Source organism: Micromys minutus, assembly GCF_963924665.1.
Source record: "Micromys minutus genome assembly, chromosome: 1".
Classification (NCBI taxonomy): domain Eukaryota; kingdom Metazoa; phylum Chordata; class Mammalia; order Rodentia; family Muridae; genus Micromys; species Micromys minutus.
In genome coordinates this window covers 253,960,658-253,965,538 of record NC_137969.1, presented here as the reverse complement: position 1 = coordinate 253,965,538, position 4,881 = coordinate 253,960,658, and the positions used below count along the sequence as shown (strand labels likewise).

Sequence of the window (4,881 nt, the reverse complement as noted above, 5' to 3'; positions counted from 1 at the left end):
CACTCACATCAGGTCCCCAAGCTTGGTTTACTCACCTAGTGGCCTCCTGGGTCCACAAAGGAAGAGCCAACCATACTCTGCAGGACGGCTGTGGGGCTCAGTCCGGCATGGACCTGGTGGGTTTCAGTCAGCGGCCCTCAAGAGGGAGGCCCTGTGCGGCGCCTGTAGCTCACACCGCTCCCCACCGAAGTCCTTCTGAAGGGGCTGCCTACCCGTATGCAGGGTACAGTTGTTGCTTCTCTGTGTTGCCTGTCGGGGGCCTTTGTGCTGAACCACAGAGCCAGACTGACAGCAAGAGCCGAGCTAAGATTGCCTCCCCGCCTGACAGAAATTGCGACAACCCTGCAGACAGGCCACTGGCTCCAGCCTTGGGAGGTACCATTTCCCAGGGCCCCAGTGGACTGCAGGCCAGGCCTGCGCATGGGTCAGCTCCACGATCCCTGCCCACCTTGGCACAAATTCGTCCAGATCAGGTCAGCTTCAGAGCTGCGGACCTCTTGAAAAAGCTGTACCGTGGAGATGAGGGTAGAGCGGATGTGAGCGGCTGCGGAGAGGTGGGGCGACGGCAGAGTTCAGTCTCTGGTTCTGCTTTGAGCTCGAGCTGGCTCCTAGACTGCCGGGGCCTCGTGCTTTCTATGATGTCCTGCTCTGGGAGTCAGGGCCTAAGTTACAGATGTAAGGCGTGTTGGCTGACCCCAACAGAACCCTGAAATGACGATGGTGATGATGGTTGCATTGCAGCCACCTCAACCACATCTCCTGCGCCTCTAGCCTGGTCTCTACCAGGAGAGATAAAGCTTACTCCAAGAACACTGTGATTCTGGGTCCTTAGATCACTCTGGTCACTTGTCCAGGGAATCCTGGGGAGGGGGAGCTAGCCTCGCTGCCCCCAAGTCTGCCTGCAGTTGGCTGCATTCCACTGTAGGTCATGATCCTGTCAAGGATGGAAAGGCCCAGACTCGGTTCAAGCAGATGACTCAGTAGCAACAACCATGGCCTTTCTTCTATAGGTAGGAAGGACCAGAGTCACGCTCCAGACCGTCCGCCACTGCTCTTAGCTCTGTATTACGTCACGGTCTTAACGTCATCTGAGTGACACGGATCAATAAGTCATGGGCCTCATGGAGGAACACTGGCCTCACAGGCGTGAACACTGGAGAAGGAATGGTTGCTGTTTTCCTTCCTGGGAGGAGGTGACCCATGGGCAGAGGCTGTGGGGCTCTGTAATCGCAGCCTCTCTGGACACAGTGAACGATGCAGTGACCTTTGTGTTCTCAGCTCTTGGCTGTTTCCGGTTCCTCCCACTGCTGTGCTCTGCAGGGGGGGGGGGGAGAGTGGGGAGGGGGGGCTCGCTGCCAAGGCTCTCTCCGGCCTTGTGTGGCTGGAACGCAGAGGCCCCTCCCACAAAGGCAGGACAGGGTGGGAGGAGCACCGGCTATGGGCTCCCACACACAGTTCCCTAAGATGATCGAGGTACAGGGGGCTGGGGACAGGCAGGACTTAGCCTGTGGGTCTGGGTTGGGGGTTTGGGTGGGGAGTAGGATGCTATCTGCTACAGCAGAAGGAGGAACTTTCCAGCTGCCTCAGTCTAGTGTGCGAGGCTGGAGCCTGGCCAACACTGTGAGACTCAGCCCTGGGATGCTGTCCGTGAAGTTAGGCTTCTCCAGATCCATGGCCTTGGAACTTCAGTCAGATGTGTGCTCTGACCCACTCTTGCAGCATAGGGGTGAAGGGTTGTGACCCTGGACCAGAGGGCCACGAGTGTGTCAGGCTTGCACTACCAGTTAGTAGCCTCAGGTCTTCTGAGAGGCTCTGAGATGGTGTGTGTTTCAATGTGTGCATGCATGTACATGTGTGTGCACATTTGTGTGTGTGCGTGTGTGTGTGTGTGTGTGTATGGAGATGTATGTTTGTGTGCACACAAGAGTGTATGAGGATGTACATGTGTGTGCACAAGAGTGTGCATGGGGATGTATATGTACACAAGAGTGTGTGTATGCGTGCATGAATGTGTGTGTATGGGGATGTACTTGTGTGTGCAGGCCCATGCATATGTGCATGCATGCATGCATGTGCATGGGCATGCACATGTGTGTGTGTTTGAGTGTGTATGTGTGTGTGAAGAGTCTGTGAATAGGACTGAGCAGCAGGAAACAAGGCAGAGAGACAGTGAGTCAGGAATGGCCTTCAGGCTGCAACCACAGGGCAAGAAGGAATTTGAGGGCTCGGCTTTAATGGATCCCCGCTGGATAAGGAGAAGGCTTCCATAGGAATAGGTCAGGGCACAGGTGAGTCGGGCTGGCTTCTTCCTATAGGGCAGGTAGGGCAGGGACTCCATAAGGTAGGAGCTCCTGCTGAAGGCTTGGCAGATGCTGAAGGGACCAGCTGAGGACAAGACAGGGTTCTGGTGGCCACAAGGCTCTGGCTCAGGTATTTATTGGCTAGGAATGTGAGCAGGCATGCCGGCTGCTTCCCCTGCTGCAGGATCAAAGGCGGCTAGCCCTTCTCCTTACTTCAGAGTTGAGCCATGGTTTGAGAGGAAGATACAGCAGTACCTTCAAGGCTGTGGGGAGAGCCCCAGTGGGCTTTCCCAGCTGGTACAGATGCCTGTACACCTGCTCCTGGCCCCTCCCAGCTGGTACAGATGCCTGTACACCTGCTCCTGGCCCCTCCCAGCTTGGAAATCAACAGTGGAAGAGGTCATCTGAACAAGTTCTTTGTCCTTCTCATGGGTGAGGACCCAGCAAAGCCCCTCATGTTCCCTACACACACACACACACACACACACACACACACACACACACACACACACACCAGTCTATTGAACCTGTGGATCCTAAGCCTCCAGCCTTTGTTCTGTATCATCTAGTGACCAAATGTTCTGTTGCTCTCTGGAGAGTGACTTCATTAAACACATAGTAAACATGGGGAAGTGACAGCAGGTGACAGAAGCAGCCAGTGACCCCAAAGCTCCGTCAAATCAGGGCCATACCAAAACATTGCTGAGAATGAATGAAGGTTAAAAAAAAAAAAAGCATTAAAGTGGGGCTTATTGAATCCAGCCAAATTGGCTGGGGAAACTGAGGCACGTGGTCCATGTTTTTCTCCATGGACGGGCTATGGCATCTACTTCCACTGCAGGTGTGTCTGTTGGCCGTGATAAACAAAGGTAGCCTCTGATGGAGGGGCTTGCCTTCCAGCTGTTTGTTGGTTTTCTCTTACCCACTTCAGAGTCAGAGCTCAGGGTGACCTCGAACCGGGGGCTTTGGAAGAGACGACAACCTGCGTACTTGTCCCCAGAGTTCCCTGGACACTGAGTATGTCCACGCTTTGGGAGTGAGGATGGAGATGTCTCCGGAGCGCTATTCTGCTTTTCACAGAGGGTGGGTGAGAGAGCTTGGGGTGTCACAGAGATCGGAAGATGAGATCTGGGTAAAGGTGGATGGAGACCTCCAAGGGTTGTGGGTCCATGCATGCATCTTGGGATTCTCAAAATATCCAAATGGAGGTGAGTTTTGTTTAACTGTGGCAGGTTAAACAGTGGTACCCCAAAGAGATCTTCATGAGGTTTCTGGAGTCTGTGAACAAAGCCCTGGGATGGTTAAAGCAAGGAGGCTGAGATGAGGACCTCGAGATAGGAAGGGATGCTGGACTGTCTGCCCAGTGCACCATCACACAGATGCTGAGAGGCAGGGGTCAGGGGTCAGATGCAGACCTGAAGGAGTTGTGATCATAGGGCACAGACTGATGGCAGAGCCACAGGCCATGAGTGTCAGTGGCCACCAGAAGCCAAAAAATGCAGGAAGGTCTGTCTCCCCATCACTGGAGGACCCTAAGTTACCATGGCCTAATATTACCTGGGTTTAGACAGTCCCTTAGGTCTGGGCTTCGTCTGCATTTTGGAAACCTGGATGCTCAGAGACACGTAGTGATTACATTGGGATCCATGGTGCTCTAGCATGAGGGAGTCACACTGGTGGGAGAAACCAGAGATAGTTGTCTCCTGCATGTGGTGTGTTGGGGTCCCAAGGCCTGAGGGAGAAGGGGGGAGTCCAAGGGTTCCAAAGTCACCACTGGGCATGGAGGAGTGGCTACCAGGTGGCAGGCAGCAGGATGGAAAGCACGTGCCTGCCGCATCACATGGGAACATCGTTTGGGACTCCTTCAGTGTGGCACTGGGAGTGACACATTGGCTTGAGTGCAGCTAAAGGTCTTGCCTGAGTCACAGCCTAGGTATGGTGTTGACACTTGCTAGTCTCTGGCTGAGGCAGGGACCTCCGACAGTTAACCTGGTCACCTGTCACTGAGCCTGAACCCTCGGTAAGATGAGGATGCTGGGCAGTGTCCCCTGGCCCCCAACAGGCTCCTGGGTGTCGGAGGCTAGTCCCCTTCACCGGGACCCTCAGCGCCATTGGTGGCCACAGCGCCACCCTCAGCCAGATGATGGGAACCTCTGGACCCTATTGTACACTAACAGAAGAGCCTTGGTTCCATTCTCCTAAATTATTCATGACCTCCAAGAGGCCGTAAAAGTCCTCGGCTCTCTTCAGGAACCGTAATTACAATGATAAATTTTATTTATAAAGTCAGTTCCTCCCCCACAAGCCTGCCGCCTGGGGGGCCGTACATAAGCCGGTACGGAGACGGGCTGTCCAAAGCCGCTGCGGCAGCTGTTTCTCGGGCAGGGACTTGGGGCTGGCTGGAGGAGGTTCAGGGATGTCGGAGGGGCAGAGGGCCATTCTGAGGGTGTAAGGCTCAGGAGGGGGGCTGTCTCAGGGTGGCCTAGCTGTGACGCCTGCAGAGTTGTGTTCCTGTCCACAGCCTGTTAGATTCCTGTGTGGGCTTTGTTGGCTGTCCATCCTTGGTCTCTGGGTCACAAGG

The 4,881-nt window shown here is 54.8% G+C and overlaps 1 protein-coding gene across 1 annotated transcript in view; it reads right to left on the bottom strand.

The window, feature by feature from the left end:
* The window catches only part of LOC308427195 (nutritionally-regulated adipose and cardiac-enriched protein), a 6,812-nt gene extending 6,483 nt beyond the window's left edge, over nt 1-329 (bottom strand). The window contains exon 1 of the mRNA XM_080925247.1: nt 36-329. The gene's annotated coding sequence lies outside the window, so the exon portion shown is untranslated. The remainder of the gene's footprint in view (nt 1-35) is intronic.
* Between the last annotated feature and the right edge of the window lie 4,552 nt (nt 330-4,881).